The 16,549-nt window shown below is 44.2% G+C and overlaps 1 long non-coding RNA gene and 2 other non-coding genes across 4 annotated transcripts; all 3 read right to left on the bottom strand.

Moving 5' to 3' along the window:
- Positions 1 to 3,398: 3,398 nt before the first annotated feature.
- On the bottom strand, positions 3,399 to 3,471 carry Trnav-uac (transfer RNA valine (anticodon UAC)). The gene has a single exon. It is a non-coding gene; the product is annotated as a tRNA-Val (tRNA).
- Positions 3,472 to 3,552: 81 nt separating this feature from the next.
- Positions 3,553 to 3,625, bottom strand: Trnav-cac (transfer RNA valine (anticodon CAC)). Its single transcript has one exon. It is a non-coding gene; the product is annotated as a tRNA-Val (tRNA).
- A 964-nt stretch (positions 3,626 to 4,589) lies between these two features.
- Positions 4,590 to 15,691, bottom strand: LOC125942304 (uncharacterized). 2 transcript variants are annotated; one of them, XR_007464986.1, is made up of 4 exons: positions 14,709 to 15,691; positions 13,945 to 14,054; positions 9,529 to 9,654; positions 4,590 to 5,279 (listed from the first exon to the last, which is right to left on the bottom strand). It is a non-coding gene; the product is annotated as an uncharacterized LOC125942304 (long non-coding RNA). The 2 variants fall into 2 exon arrangements; XR_007464985.1 differs by lacking the exon at positions 4,590 to 5,279 and having other exon boundaries at positions 9,147 to 9,654.
- Positions 15,692 to 16,549: the final 858 nt, after the last annotated feature.

Here is a 16,549-nt window from a genome sequence, read left to right as displayed (position 1 = left end):
CAAAATTAATTCACCTACATTTACATGTTCTAGAATGCAGAAAAGAATTTTATGGGCCACACGGTCGAAAGCCTTCTGCATGTCCAGCTGTAACATTGCTCCGTGTTGACCTAGGTCGTCGCAGTATTCTAAAATGCTTCTGGCGATGTGAATGTTTGTATAGATTGACCGTCCTTTAATGCCGCATGTTTGGTGCGGCCCTACGATGCGGGTCACCACTCCTTGTAATCGCTTTCCGAGCACTCTCGTAAATATCTTGTAGTCGACGTTCATCAGTGATATCGGGCGATAAGCGTCGACAGCTAACAATTTATCTGGGTCATCTGTTTTTGGAATCAGCACCACGTGCGAAGTCCGAAAAGATGGAGGAACCAGTTTTCGGGTGTAGACCTCCTTAAACAATCGTAACAGGACCTGGCTGGCGTCACTTTTGAAGGTCTTATAAAAAGCCGCTCCGAGTCCATCAGGTCCCGGGGACTTGCCTACAACTAAGTCATCTATGGCTCCTTCGATTTCGGCGATGCTCAGAGGCTATTCCAGACGCTTCCGAATATCGTCTTCTAATTGCGGCACGTTTGACAGGAAGTCCGTTTTGAATCCTTCTGTGACGTCCTTAGCACTACCGAATAATTCACCATAATGATCAAGAAACGCCTGTTCGATTTTTTCAGGTTGGGCCGTCATTTCGTTCCCGTATCGAATCATTCTGATTTCATTCCGCCTCGCGTACGTCTTTTCGTCTGATAAAGCTCGTTTTGTCGGCGTCTCGCCTAGCCAGACCCTTTCCGCTCGTGCTCTTATAACTGCTCCTTTGAACTTATTTTCATCGATAAGCTCAAGCTGGCTCTTCAATTCTTTTATTTCTTTTGTTCGGCACCCAGGTCTGTCGCTTTCTACGGTGTACAAAAAATCAAGCTCGCGTTGTATTTCTTTTTCTCGTTTCCTTTCGTTGAAAATTTCCGTAGTGGCTTCTTCTATAGCGCTGATCTTAACTTTTTGTTTAAAAATCTCCCATAATTCTAGCATGTTACCTTCTTCGGTCTCCATCAATCTGTGTAACTTTTCTTTCACGCCTTCACAAAGCGATTCGTTCAGCAGCAGCCCATCGTTAAACTTCCACGTCTTCCAGTTAAATCGCGGCTTACTTTGTTTAGTACCTATGGTGAACGTTACAAGGCTCTGATCGCTGAACGACACGTGTTTCACATTATAACTGCCACACATGGGAACAAGATGGAGTGCAACATATGCTCTGTCTAGCCTAGCGTGACTATGCCCTTGAAAATGTGTGAACGCGGGCACGTCAGCACTGGATAATACATGACCAACGTCTTCTAGGTTAGCATCTAGAACGAGTGTATTTAAATGTAAAGCACTTTTGTCGCGCACTGGAAGCTGTTTCACTCGATCAGCAGCAAAACATACACAATTGAAATCTCCGAGCAACACGACTTTCCTGTCACACTGTAAATGCTGGCCCTACACTTTCAAAAAAGGACAACCGCTCACTTTCTATGTTGGGGGCGTACACACATATCACCCGCCAACCTACGCCCGAAAAGGAAAAATCCACAAAAAACAGTCCCCCACTTTGACAGGAAAAGACATTCTCTTCTATGACTCCCAAATTATTTCTAATGAAAATAGCGCACCCCGCGGAAGTTCCAACAGCATGTGATACGCAAACATTGTATCTACTGCGGAACTGCAGCACCATGCGATCCGTCTGTTCTTCACTTTCTATCTTAGCTTCCTGCACCACCGCTATATCAATATGTTTCCGAGAAAAGCCGGCTAAGTTGGTATTGCCGCTTTCTGGCACAAAGACCGCGAACATTTAGGGTAGCAAGTCGAAGTGCAGTGTTTTGGGCCATCATTGTAGTTTGTGAAGAACAAACGGATCGCATGGCACCCACCACATGCGTCTGGGGTCGGTGCTGCCTTGGCCTCTTGTACGAACCTTCCGTAGCTGCCTGGGCAGCCTTCGGAAGGCGCAGCTCGTGTCGTTATCATTGTTCTCCATCGTTCCTTGGGGTTGGCTTGGTCTTGTAGACAACTAGAAGAGATACCGCGAGGCACACGCGCTCGCGGCTACGTCGGCGGCGTGCCTGCCGCCTTACGGTCCGGTGGTATATTCGGTCGCGGTCTGATCAGTGACCCCCGGGTGATCGCCGCCTTGGCGGCGGTCCCTCAGAGTTCTCTGGAGTCAGGGCCTCATTTTCGTCCAACGTAGCATCGTGGCCACGCTTGCTGACAGTGGCGCCGCTTGCTGCCTCGCTTACGTCCATGACTACCGGCTCGTCGCATGACGGTGACTGCGCTGGGACGTCGTGCACTTTGACGGCGCCCATGGCGTCACCTACTGTGTCAGTCATTTTTGGGCTTTCGTCGTTTGTACTTGTATCCTGCAGCTTGTCCGGAGGGGCTAACGTTGCCTCATCATGCCCCTCGACCTTCGGCGTTGCTTCGCTTGCGGCTTCCTCAGCGTCAGCCTCGTCCATGACAAGTTCTGCGGTGTCGTCTCCTCCAACCGGCCCTGCGACACTTGCGTACGTCTTCACGCACTCACTTTCTTCGTGTCCAAAACGCCGGCAGTGCGTGCAGCGAGGAACTCGGCACTCACGTCGGATATGGCCCTTGCTATGACACCGCAGGCATAGTGGCGCTCTTCCAGGCGCGACAAGAAGGGCCATGTCACCGGCGACGCGCAGCTGGTGTGGAAGGTCGTCCACCTTAATGCCATTATGGAGGTTGAGGCGCACGAGGCGCGTCGTCGACCCCTTGTCCTGGATTCCTTGAACCCTCCACTTTTCCTTAAAGACGTCGGTCACTTTCCCGTACGGAGCAAGCGCTACACGCACATCTTCGTCCGCCACGTTAAACAGAAGCCAATGAAGCTTGAGACGGACGTCCTGGTTCGCCGGGTCGATAACCAAACATCGTTAACCCTTCACTTTCATTTCGCCACAAGCCAAAGCTTTCTTCATGCCTTCTGTGCTCTTGAAGGTCACCGCCCACACGTGGCTCATCTGATAAGCCCCCAACGCTATCACGTCGGGGAGCAATTCCAGACGTACCAACGTATCCCGGAAATGTTCGACTCGGTAGGGCCTCGCACGAACGTCCGCATGCAAAAATAAAGTGTTGAAAACACTACGACCTGAAGGCAGTGTAGGCAAAATAACTTCGTATCCTTCGGCATCCGTTCCGTCCATCCTGTTACCGCGGCTGTTCGTAGCCGCAACCACCGCTCTTTGGGAGCACATGATACACACGTCCGTTCACTACGGTGCCCGGAAGTGGAATGACCACGGGAACCGAGCACGGAGTAGAGTATTTCGCTCCCCCTTTTCTTCTGCGCGTATACGATCGCAATAGAAATAAAAATGAAAAAGCTTTGTTCCCGCCCGGGATCGAACCGGGGACCTTGCGCGTGTAAGGCGCACGTGATAACCACTGCACCACGGGAACCGAGCACGTAGTAGAGTATTTCGCTCCCCCTTTTGTTCGGCGCGTATCCGATCTCAATAGAAATAAAAATGAAAAAAGCTTTGTTCCCGCCCGGGATCGAACCGGGGACCATGCGCGTGTGAGGCGCACGTGATAACCACTACACCACGGGAACCTTTTTTTTTTCTTTATTACCGACTTGGCAACATACAACACAAGACATATTAACAATACATGAGGGTCACGATAAAAGTGTCTGCCACTGGTTGGCTGACACGGGGGCTAGAAACGCTTGAGGTTCGCAAGCTCAGTCATCACACTAAGCCATGTTGGTTGTTCTTTTTGCAAACTGTACAATTCCTTGATATGGCAAATGCTTTCGGTGAAGTACTCTCTAACAGGCCGGAGGTTTGGTTCGGCATGTCTCACGGCCATTCTACATTTCCATAGACTATGCAAGGACAACAGCATGAACATGTCGTATGGTACAGTGTCTTCATTTAGAGTAGGCAAGAAACGAATCCCGTATGGCGTAATCGGTAAGTCCTTCTTTAAGGTTCCCTGTAAAACATCCCAATGGAATACCGCATCCCAACAGTCGAGAAAGATGTGTTCGACTGTTTCGGGCTTCCGGCATAGTAATCAATTGACGCTCCAAGGCACAAAAAGTCATTTCTCCTCAAGCCATGGTTTGACGGGTAGAGTATTGGTGTGGAGCTGAAAAAAGAAGGACTTCGCCGATGGACGTACTGGCATTCGTACGTCACCCGCCAACCCGCCAACCTACGCCCGAAAAGGAAAAATCCACAAAAAGCAGTCCCCCACTTTGACAGGAAAAGACATTCTCTTCTATGACTCCCAAATTATTTCTAATGAAAATAGCGCACCCCGCGGAAGTTCCAACAGCATGTGATACGCAAACATTGTATCTACTGCGGAACTGCAGCACCATGCGATCCGTCTGTTCTTCACTTTCTATCTTAGCTTCCTGCACCACCGCTATATCAATATCTGTTTCCGAGAAAAGCCGGCTAAGCTGGTATTGCCGCTTTCTGGCACAAAGACCGCGAACATTTAGGGTAGCAAGACGAAGTGCAGTGTTTTGGGCCATCATTGTAGTTTGTGAAGAACAAACGGATCGCATCCCTATTGAAAAAAATGTGAACGAGAATGTACGAGAAATAGTGTACGCGATTATTGCTCCGTAGACTGTGCGAGAAACTCGTTTAGTCTGCGAGAACTCGTTGAGTCTACGAGAACCTCGTACAGTCTACGCAGCAATCATCGCGTACATTTCTCGCACACGTGTACGAGATCGCGTTCTTGTCACTGAACGAGATTCTCGTACATTATGAACGAGTTCGTTTCTACGAGCTGAGTGCGTACAAGATGACGAGCTTGTACAACCTGCGAGAGTATGCACCCTGAAAAAGATACGCACCTCATATTCATATTTAGTATAATAATGCAAATACAATTCTTGTAAATACAAGTGTTCATGCATGAACACTTGTGCTGACCTTACTGCAGTGTTGTGTCGCTGTAATGGTTTGTTCAGAAATCTACAGTAAAGAGTTATGTTGAGGTGAAAAAAAAAGTCAGGTGAGGTAATGGTTTGTACTTGTTAATAAACAAGTACACGTTACACAGGTTCTTCAGCACACCTATTCAAGCTTACATTAATAGTGAAGTCCTCCGATTTTAAGCAAGAGCACGTCACACATCTCGCAAGCGTTGTTTATTGGACCTTGTAATGGTACTTCAATAGACCCAGTCTGTTGACAGAAGACCACTGGAATGTGTTGCTTGAGTGAGAGCTTGCCCCGCACCTGAAAAAGTAAACAAAAGCCAACAGTTTTTTTTCACACATGCAATAAGATAACACATAGGCAAAAGCAGTTTAGCTGACATTCACACAGGTAAGAATGCTTTAGCATTCAGAACATGCGATACTGAACAAAATTTATTAAAAATAAGTGGTTTCCTGCAATGCTTATGACTCCTAAGGAAATGTGCATTATAGTGTCGTAGAATAACCTGTTACATTAGCAGATCACTGAAACAAGTGTTATTACAGTAAAAAAGGCATTCTTTGAGTAATAATAATTAGTAGTACTGAAGCAACATAAGTAACATGCATAAAATCTACTTTTAGAGAGCAGCATCAACAGGTCGAGCTAATTAAATTACTTGGAAACTGCTATTCTACCAGCAAAACTAAAAATCATGGTGGCGTAGTGGCTTTGGCATTGCACTGCTAAGCCGAATGGCGCAGGATAAAATACCATGCACAACGGCCACATTTTGATGGCAGCAAAGTGCAACAACACCCCCATAAGGTGCATTGGGCACATACCCCCGATGTTCAAAGTTAATCCCGAGTTCCCCACTACAGTGTCCCCCATAATCATATTGTGCAGAAGGACTTCGTGTTAGGCAAGTTGCTGTTTGCTGAACGACATAGCGCAAAGGCACAAATACACAGAAGATACACAGACACACGTCACAGGCGCTACTAACAACTTTATTTGATACACAGCGAGATACAGTATATGTACTCCTCACAACGCGCAGGCGCACCAGCTACTTCGGGCAGAGCACAGAGGGCGATTATCAGGGCTAACACGATCATTTTGAAGATCTAAAGAAAGCAAGTTCCACATCATGAAAACAATATAGGTCAACTTTCACAAGCACTACTTTTTTTCTTTTATGTAAAATGCTTCCAACAGCTCACGTACTGTTTTATCTTTAGTTCTGCCCAGGATCTTCCCATCATGAAATCTCGCACGACAAGGACAGGCTTTACATTGTGCTGAAAGATGCGCATTCAAGTATTTCGTCGTGTTGTTAGCATGCTCCATGATTCGATCATTGATGCAGCGGCCAGTTTGTCCTACATAGGACTTTCCACAAGACAGTGGGATTTCATAAACCCCTCTGGTAGCACATCGCCAGTAAGGTGTGACGTGTTGTACTTGGCAGCCTACCTTAGATCTGCCAATTATGTGGGGACACAGTTGGGCCAGCATATTGGGAAAAGAGAACACTACAAAAGCGGGCACACTGGTGAATGAGGCCAGAGCTGGTGAGCCGAGTGGCCCAAGAACGCAAGTTGTACCGTATGTGCATAAGTTGAGCCACAATTTAAAGAAAGTGGCGAACAGGCATGGAGTGCCTCTATTGTTCTCTGTTCCCAATAGGCTGGCCCGAACGTGTCCCCGCATAATGGGCAGATCTAAGGTAAGCTGCCAAGTACAACATGTAACACCTTACGGGCAATGTGGTCCCGGTGTGGTTTATGAAATCCCACTGCCTTGTGGAAAGTCCTATGTAGGACAAACTGGCTGCTGCATCAATGATTGAATGAGGGAGCATGCTAAAAACATGATGTCAGACTTGAATGCGCATCTATCAGCAAAAAGAAAAGCCTGCCCTTGTCGTGCGAGATTTTATGATGTGAAGATCCCAGGCAGAAGTAAAGATAAAATTGCATGTAAGCTACTCAAAGCGTTTTACATAATAAAGTAGTGCTTGTGTAAGTCAGACCTCTGTTTTGTACGACGCGGAACTTGCTTTCTTTAGATCTTCAAAATGATTGTGTTAGCACAAATAATCGCCCTCTGTTGTCTTCCCGAAGTGGCTAGTGCGCCTGTGCATTCGGAAGAGTATATATACAGTATCCTGTTGTGTTTCGAATTAAGTTATTAGCAGCACCTGTGACATGTTTTCGTATATCATCTGTGTATTTGTGCCTTTGCCCTACAATATGTCGTTCAGCAATCATATTGAGGTTTTGACAAATAAAACCCAAAAATTTTATTTAAAGCAAATAGTACTGCATAAGGCCAAATGCTTATATAGAATCATCTGACAGCAGCTACGTTTAACAAAATTTAATACTTTCTAAAACAAGAAACTTTCAGATGGTTTGAGCAAAAATCTACTTATACCAAAATTATTGTCATTAATTTTATATGGCCCATTCCGCCTTACTTTCTTTTTAACCAAAATTATATATGCAGTGCAGGTGCTCCCCACACCTAAAGAAATTGTCACCGTTCCTTAAAGTGCGTGGTTTTGTTTCAAATGACAACACAAGTATGCTTTGCGATTGTTAGCCAATGAAATGGTTGTCAAACTCCTTGAAATCACGGACTCCTGGACAGGATAACTAGTCACATTAGGCACGCTTTCATCAGTTTTTGTCCACAAAATCAAGCAAGTAAAACATTACCCTGAGTCTGCAACTGTTAATGCGTTTTGTTTGGTAATGATAATTTTATGGTCATTGACCCAAGCCAAGCCCAAAAAGCTCCCTTTCTGGAGCCGAGACAGGTTCCTGAATTACACCATGGAAGGTAAGCTCGTGGGCCCTTCTGCTTCAGAAAGAGCTTACTGCGGGCACGTTACACGATGCAGCTTACTTTCGTCAGTGTTGGTGAAGTGCCAGTGTTGAAGTTGTCTTTTGCGCAGAATGGCAGTTTCAGGTTTAGTGGGCTTGTAGGAAGACAAGCTCAAGATAACTTCCTGGTTTGAACAGGCTGTTTTGGTTATAATACATCAAGCTTTCTTGTGACTGCCCGCACAGGTGGCCCGTTAGTCTCGCTTTGAAGTTGACATTCAGTTGTACGTCCCAGAAGACCCGAATAATGGTCTGCTCTAGTTCACACGCTCTTGATTTTCTGTCAGCACTCTTGAACTCTTGCTGCCAGTAATTTCTTCCCAGCTGGCCGAATTATCTCGAGGCCCCACGCTGACACTACCCATGCTTTCAAGTGTAGACTTTTCAGGATAAGGTTCTTTGCAGGACGGTGGCACTTACAGATTTCTATTCTGGACGCGAGTGAGACGAACCAGTAAGTCTTGGTAACAATGTTTTGTACATAAGTTCTGTAGAAGGTATTATCAAGGGTTCGACGAAAATTCATTTAGCCAGGTAACGACTATGAAGTTGTGGTGAATGACCAAGTGCTTATCATCGTGTTAGTGACGACACAATTTTTCGTAAAACGTTTAACTCCAACAGGACTACACACAAGATGTAACCAAGACTTGCTGGTTCATTTCACTCAGGTCTTGAATAGCCACCTGTAAGTGCCACCTTTTTTTAAACCACACTTGCAAAGCCAGGAGTCTTATCCTGAAAAGTCTTCAATTGAAGACATCAGTAGTGTCAGTGTGGGGCCTCAGGATAATTCAGCAAGCCGAGAAGAAATTGCTAACAGTACAAGTAAATGTATGCCAACAGAAAATGAAGGGCTTGGAAGCCGATGTATTCTTCGCAAAGTGTCAACTACAGGGTCATTGTTCACGAGTTCCCGGATGCGTAACTCCATGCCAACTTCATGCCGACGCTAAGGAAACACCAGGGCAGGCAGTTGCAAGAAAAGAAATTCAGTGCTCTAAGAAAAATGCGGCCACTCAAACCATGAAAGTAATGTTTAACTTGTCTTCTTACAACTACACTGAACCTAAACATGCTGTTTTGGGCAAGGGAACAAACATCAACACTGGTGCCTTGCCTGACTCTATGAGAGTCATCTGCGCCATGAATGGTGCCGTCAGTGCACTTCCTTCCGAAGATGAGGCCCGCACCCCCCCTGCACCGTCAGTGTGCTGTACAAATTTCAGAAGCACATCCCACAAGCTTGTCTGCCTAGCAAAGAAGCTGTGTGGGGCTCCAAAACCCATAGAACCAATGAACACAAACCCCAAACCTCGTCCCTTCAACTCTCGCTTTATATTGCTGTGCAAGCAGTAAAATTGGATAATGTTAGTAGTGTTCTGTCCTGTCACCTCCTTGCCTTTCCTATGAATTTTATGCTAAATAAGGCTTTTTCTTGGTGAAAGAGTGCTAGTTTAAGGCATAAACCAGCTCCATGGCAGTTTGCAATTAAGGAATGTAAACATTTGCTGAAAATAGGTCCATGAAGAATATTTCAAAAAGAGCACTTTAAAAAAACACACACGTGTATCTATCACCAAGGCCAACCCTTGTGTCTTCTATCTCAACATATTTCTCAAAAGTCAAGCTCAAAACTGATATCCAGGTGCAAGCTCTCCATATCATATTACCTTGTCAATGATGAAGCAAAGCACGCTGGTGCCTGGATGTTGGGGGACCAACTCAGGCGTGGAGATCAGCACTGATCAGCAACACAGCACAGTCTGCTTACACTTTCTCTGCAGGCCCAGCCATACCTGCATAAATACAAGTGGGCTTAGTGTCACGTGAGTATAATATAAAAAGTGACACCGTGAACAAATCAATCCTTGTTCGGTATACATATGAAAAAATGTAGATATTCTCCATATAGCAAGCTTCACTTTGAGTAACAAATCCTGCACTATACGAAAAATATGATGCATGAGCCATCTATGCAAGAAAATTAATTGAAGATCCCTTTTTTTGCCTCCCTCCTCCTCCTTGTGTATAGGTGGCAGTCAGGTTAAGTAAAGTAGGCCAGAAAGCCACATAGTGTAAGCAAAGGTGGTCACTTGGTGGGCCAATTCTGATACCATAGCACGACATGCATTCTGCAGGCACTGCAATGTTATAGCACCCATAAGCCTAGCAGCATTACCCAATAGGGCTAACCAATAAGTGTCCCCAGCAGCATAACTCAGCATGTCTACCAGGAGGCTTTCATTACACTTCGACAACTATCCTCCTACGGCTTGAGCCCAATTTTTGTCAACAGAAGACAAGCTTCTGCATCTGCACAAGGGCACTTTAAACAGTACCACAATAGCTTCCTCCTAATCCCACCTTTAAAATGACATTGGTAAGTTCAGTACCATGTGTAGAACCAATCAAATTGTTCTGCAATCAAGTAAGCATCCCCTTTTCATACACGCAAATATCAGCAACACTACTACTGCCATATGGACATTTTGTAGACAAAAACACCAAGCGCAAGAGCTGAAGCTTGGGCAAGTTGGTAACAGTTCATTTTGATGGTGTTCATGGCACACACATGCAAAAAGAATAAGCGACAGGCCGACAGTGAAAAATAACTGTCCTCTTTCACACTCTGTGTGTCCCTTATCTCCTTAGAAAGTGTGCACTGTGAATAGCATGGAAAGGAACATAAGAGATCAGATAATGCTACAATAGATAAAAGAAAACATGCTCTCTGATGCAACACGTCTTTAAGCAACTTAATTTTCAACCAACATCCTAAGCCTGCCGCGCTTAAAAAACTCACTGAAGTTGCTGTGTAAGACAACAGCTTGCTTTTACAAAAAATAGAGTTAAACTTATTCTATTATTTTTGCAAACTGGTGCTTCAGTACTGTGAAAAGGTGGTATTATTGAAAACCAGCTTAATTTTTGTGTAATAAAAAACCTAGTCAGCTACAGAGATCAGGCTTGATATAAATCTGCCGGTGAACACGGTAAATCAATATTTCCATGACTGTTGAGGTAAAAAGGATCGTTGACAAATTCCCAACACACTATGCATGTTTTGGAGAAGACAGTGCTTTTCTACTGCAAGCATTTAACAGAGCCCCAGTGAATATAGTCTTATATAACTTATTGCAGGACATTTCAGATCCTCTTTATGGCTTCTTAGGGACTTGGGTAATGAAGAGTAAGTGCAGTGACATCTCTGAGCACCTCAAAGACAATACTGGTGATTACATGGCAACACAACTGCTGACATGCAAGATAACTTTCGGGCAGTGTTGTCTCATGCCACATCAATCAGACAAAACTTTAAAGGGACACTTAAGGGAAAAATAATTATTTGAGATGCATTATTGAATTACTCTTCCGCAAACCCAGAAAGACTGCAGTTATCCAAAAGTAGAGGCTTGATAAGCTAGAAAATACACAAGAACGATGTACAGGTGGTGAAACCACAATAAAGTTCCCACACCTGCTGGCTGTCTGCTAAGGCCTAGTTCATTTGTTTTTGGCAAAAACTGACTATATTGCATTCTAAAAGAGGCAAGAACTGAACTTAGCAATTTTGGAGCAAGTGTACTGAACCGCAACAGCCAAAATATACGAAAATACTCTGGAATGCATGATGTCCTCCAACGTACGATGTTTCGCCACAAAATTTGGCAGGAAATGCCACTTTAACCTTCATTTTCTTTTTGCAATAAATAACCTCTCATCACAAAACTAACACAAAAAGAAAGAATACATGATGCGTCTAAACTGTCTCCAAACAAAAAAATGTGTCCGGAGTCATTTTGTACACATTCAAACCACTTATTTTTGGCCTTGCTTAAAGTGCCTTTGTGTTTCATGCAACATGAAACTGAAAAGCAGGATTCACTGTAAAGGGAGAAATAAATGGGGCTCGCCTAGCGTGACATATCTGCACAGGCTTAAGAGAAGTGTGACTCCATGGTCTAAATGAAAAAATAAAAATAAAATCACACTTTGGGCGGGTCTCAGGTTATAGTACTACTCAAAATCTTGACAAGTGCTTATTCAGTCTGTACTTATCCCAAAAGCTTGGTAATGACATACGCCACTTTTTCACTAATGGTGTCTGCGCCAAAGGGGCTAAGGCTAAATGTTAGGTAGCCACACACATTTTAACAGTGAAATTCAAGTGCATTATGACTTTTGTCTGCCACTTTTAATATCATGTAATGGTCGATATAGCACATTGTGATCTAATTATTGTAGGTCAGCATGGCCTGAGCACGGCGTGCCTAAACACTTTTGTTAGGTGAGAAAGTATTGTTTCTGGTACTCTTTCGGGAAGCAGCCTATGCCTTATTCAGAACAAAAACCTTGTTTCCCTGAGAATGTCAGACAATCGCATATTTCAAATTGACCATTTGAAATGCACACAAAGTACAGCATGGTTTTGGGGGTCCCACTAACCATTGAAACGCACATCATCCAAGTTCAGCAGTCAACATCATAACTAAGCTTGTAGAAGTGCATATTAGCAAGTTGACAATAATAAGAAGGTGAGAGAGATGGTCCCAACTATAAGAGAAGCAATAGCAGAGTTCAAGCTCCCTCCCATGTCAAATGCGGAAGGGCAAAGCATACCCAGCTTTCGGTTACACTCTCACCTGCGACCACTGCACCAGGCTGACTGACATGCGTAACCAGCAGTTTGTGATACCACATTATCAAACCTGCAATTTATGGGACATCAGAGATCAGCTTCAAGCTTGATGCTATGCTGCTCTAGGGATGTATTATGAACTGACTACATTTAAATGTTATGCTTCATGGTTTGTTGGAAGCTTCAGGAATTTACTTATTCATTTATAAACATACCTCATAGGCTCCAGCTGGAGTACTGCACAAGGTGGTAGGTAGAACATTGTGAGCCAAATAAAGAACATACAATAAAACAAGTAAAAAAAAAAACTCTTTCACACTGTGGTTTCTTATCTGGCAGCTAGCTTATAAAAGTGAACAGAAACGTGTTCATGCTGGTAGTGCTTTAGAAGAATAAATAATAAGAGGTTAAACAGAAAATTCAAACACTTTCAAGCCACCTTTCGTGGTTTTTTCTTGCAACGTCCCTTTAGGAATGGGAATCAATGAACAGCCCCCCCCCCCTCAAAAAAAAGAGAAAAAAAGTGTAATACATGATTTTTAACTACTTAGAGAAATAAATCTAGGAACACAGAATCTGTGCAGGCATGTATGTAAGGAATTAAGTGCAGTAATATATGCAATAACTTGCAATGCCCTTCTGCTTTCGTCGGGCAACTCATAACAAGACATAAAAGGATATGTGTGCCTCAAAACACAGTTCCTAAAAAAATACGTCACTATACAGTCAGTAAGTAGCATATCATGCATATCTACTCAAGCCCCCAATTATACTTGACTCAGAGGAGGTTACTTAGGTATATTGATTAAACTGAAGGTAGGCGATATTTTAAAATATACAGTTCAAGTAGTACTCGAATATTATGTCGAAACTGGAAGTTATGAATATGGCATCTAAAGCAAAAGTGTTGTACGTTATGCCAAACCTGCCAGCCTGTGAACTTTATATTTTGCAAAAATCCTAGACACAATGCTGTGTTGGAAAGTCAGCATGTATTTTCTTAAAGTTTTCTCTCAGCGCCTACATTGTTCAATAGAGACACATTATTAACCATTAACTTGGAACAGCAGAAACTGACAACATTGTTTTTAGACCAGTGTGCTTTTTTTCAGTGCTTTTGCTGTTGCCGATTTAGCCGGCTTTACGAACTTATCTCAATAAGCTCGTCTAATACGGGTGTCATACAGTGCACTTTTCATTGCGATCAAGCCCAATCCGGATCGAATTTCTCACTTGCAATTTTGTAATCTCATACCACCCCATTTTTCAAGATTCTTACAACATATTCCCAATAGAATTTCATTCTCATAACTCAATGCAACAATACTAAATTGTAGAACGAGCCCAAATTCGTAAATCTCACCAAAAGATTCAGGACCGATGGCACGTACGAATTATACCAACAGAACCTAGAACTCATAAGTGGCAGTGACTGTTTTGTACACACCTTGTCAAAGCAAGCAGATCAGATTCCTTGTCGGGCTGCTCAGACTGCATTTTGCCACAGGCTCCCATGTGGTGCAGAGATTGCATCCGTCTCACGAAATCGTGACATCCCTAAACAATAAGAAATGTTCAGTTTATTGCAATTACTGCTGAAACTGCAAACTTGTGATTTAACAACACCGCGTTAAATTGTGAAAACACGTCAGCCAGCTACATGGTTGTGCAAATATCTCATTCTGACATCACGGGCAGTTATTTAACCTGTCAAATGGACGAAGACATACAGAACACTCAACACAAGAAACACAGGTTGACTTGACAATATATAAGCAGAAAATTTTGCATACAAGCTAAAATGTGCTCGTGAGTCAGACAGAGCAATCCGCTGCCGTCTCGCGCAGATGTTAGCTGTGAAGACAACACGTCAACGTACTTCACCACATATACCATTTCTTGCTGAGAAATTACGTACAGAAGCAGTGACATTCGCGGCATCAATTTTTGTGCCCGTTCAGACTAAACGATACTCGGCGCTAGTGTATTTCATAACAGAAAGCAAAGAAACAATATATGAGCTCTTGGCAACATCCTATACTTGCCTGAGGGTAATTATCATAAAACGTTTTGCTAAATGTGTACTACGGCATTAATAACAAACATTAGGAAATCACTTTTATAATTTATGTCGCTGTACTAATCATCTTGTGCTCCGCCTAACAAGGCACACTACACGAACTATAAAAATGCGCCAAGCGCCGGACTTACCTTTCGAGACATACTCGGAAAACGCTCCTTCGTGTCAGGTCCGGCGGCATCGACTGCACGAACTGTCCTTCCGGCATAAACACTGTTAAATTGCGGATGAACGTAATAGTACAATTTCCAACACATTCTTCCGTGCACTGTGAACCGCTGCGAGATCGGCGAGAGTACCAGAGGCTGCTAATGAGCCGGGAACAAAGAGCACGAATGGACCGAACTACGATAACTAACAACGCCGCACCGCACGAGAGATACAGCTAGCTAGCAGCGTTGCACAGGCCCAGGGGCTCAGCGATCGCTGATGCGCACAAAAAAGAGCACATTTTCTCTCGGCAAAGCGTAAATATGATTAAACTACCACATCGACCGTCCGCAAGGAAAATATTCATGCTGCGCTCACATACCGACAGCCCAACGTTTCTAGACTGGTAACATTTTGACAGCCGAACACGGGAAAATGCTGTCATTTCGTCAAGATAGAGGCACCGGAAGCTTTGCAAGAGCCGGATAAACGTCATGGCGGCCATATTGTTTACATCGTCGTCTACCGTTTTGTCGTCTCAGGCAACGTTGGTCTCTGGCTCCTCGGCACCACTGTATCGGCACTGTGCTCCATGGTAATCGTGATCGCATCGATGGTGGCGGCTGGTATTCACATGTTATGCGAGTGATGCGGCGTGTTTCAACAACGTTTCTTTCAACATCGAGGACAGCAACCTGCGGAGCAGCCGTATCAACCGGTCAGGGCCGTTAAATCGCAGCATATCGTGGTTTGGTTTGTGAATTCTACGAGGTGTTGGTGTTTTATGCGGCGGTATCGACCACGCATTTGGTGTCGAGTGGCGTCGTCGACGCACTTTGTTCTGGCTTGTGTGCCGTTTTGCGGATGTGTATAGTTCATGAAGAGTGCCGTCTGTGCATCGGACGCTGCTGCCACGCCGGCTCGATTTGCCAACGCGCGAGAACGTCCGCACTGTCTGTCGCGAGTGCTTTCGGACACTGCTTGTGTTCTGTGTGTGTGTGTGTGTGTGTGTGTGCGCGTGCGTGCGTGCGTGCGTGCGTGCGCGTGTCTGATATGCGTCGTTATTGTGTCAGCGATTTGCAAAAGTGTTTTTTAGTTTGTTTCCGGCGTGCGCGAACGCCAGGATATGCTGCATGTTCGTCATTTAACGACCCTGCTTGAATGTAGGGACATTGACATTTTGGTCGTTTCGAGGTCAGCTTTTAACGAATCGCAAAGCGTTGCCTTGCTCTGAACCATCACTGCACGAACTACTTAGTTATTTCTCCGTTAATTTCAAATTCAGTTTTGTGTAGTATATACACAGATAATGCTCCGTTGCCACGCTAAACTCGTATTTGCCGCTGTTGCGCGGCAAATACGAGGTTTTTTTACTACGTCAAGCTCTCTCAGCATACAGTGCACAAGTTGTGAAAGACTTAGTGCAAATAATTTTTCAAGCAGCAATTGGGCAAAATGTGCTGATCGTATGACAGCATTAGTGATTGATGGTTATGTAATTTCGTTATTTTTTTCTGTCAAAGTGCGATAGATTTTGGCTGCTATTTTGGCTATTTATTCACCAATTTATTTACACTGAGTTTGTGGTTCTTTTTATTTTTTACATGTGGGCATGCATGGCCAGTTTATGCCTGCCTGCTACAGTTTGGCATAAACAGGCACTAACAACCTCTTAAAATATGGGCAATAAAAAGTGACTAGCAGATTTGATAGTCTTGCGGGGGCTGTGACATAATTACTAACGCGAACAAGACTAACGGGAAAAAGGTGGGATACGAGAGAGGGCTCTGTCCTGTCCCACCTTTTTTTCCGTTGTGCGCAC

This window comes from Dermacentor silvarum, chromosome 1 (genome assembly GCF_013339745.2).
Source record: "Dermacentor silvarum isolate Dsil-2018 chromosome 1, BIME_Dsil_1.4, whole genome shotgun sequence".
Classification (NCBI taxonomy): domain Eukaryota; kingdom Metazoa; phylum Arthropoda; class Arachnida; order Ixodida; family Ixodidae; genus Dermacentor; species Dermacentor silvarum.
The sequence above is the reverse complement of the archived record's forward strand: the minus strand, read 5'-3'. Positions and strand labels throughout refer to the sequence as shown.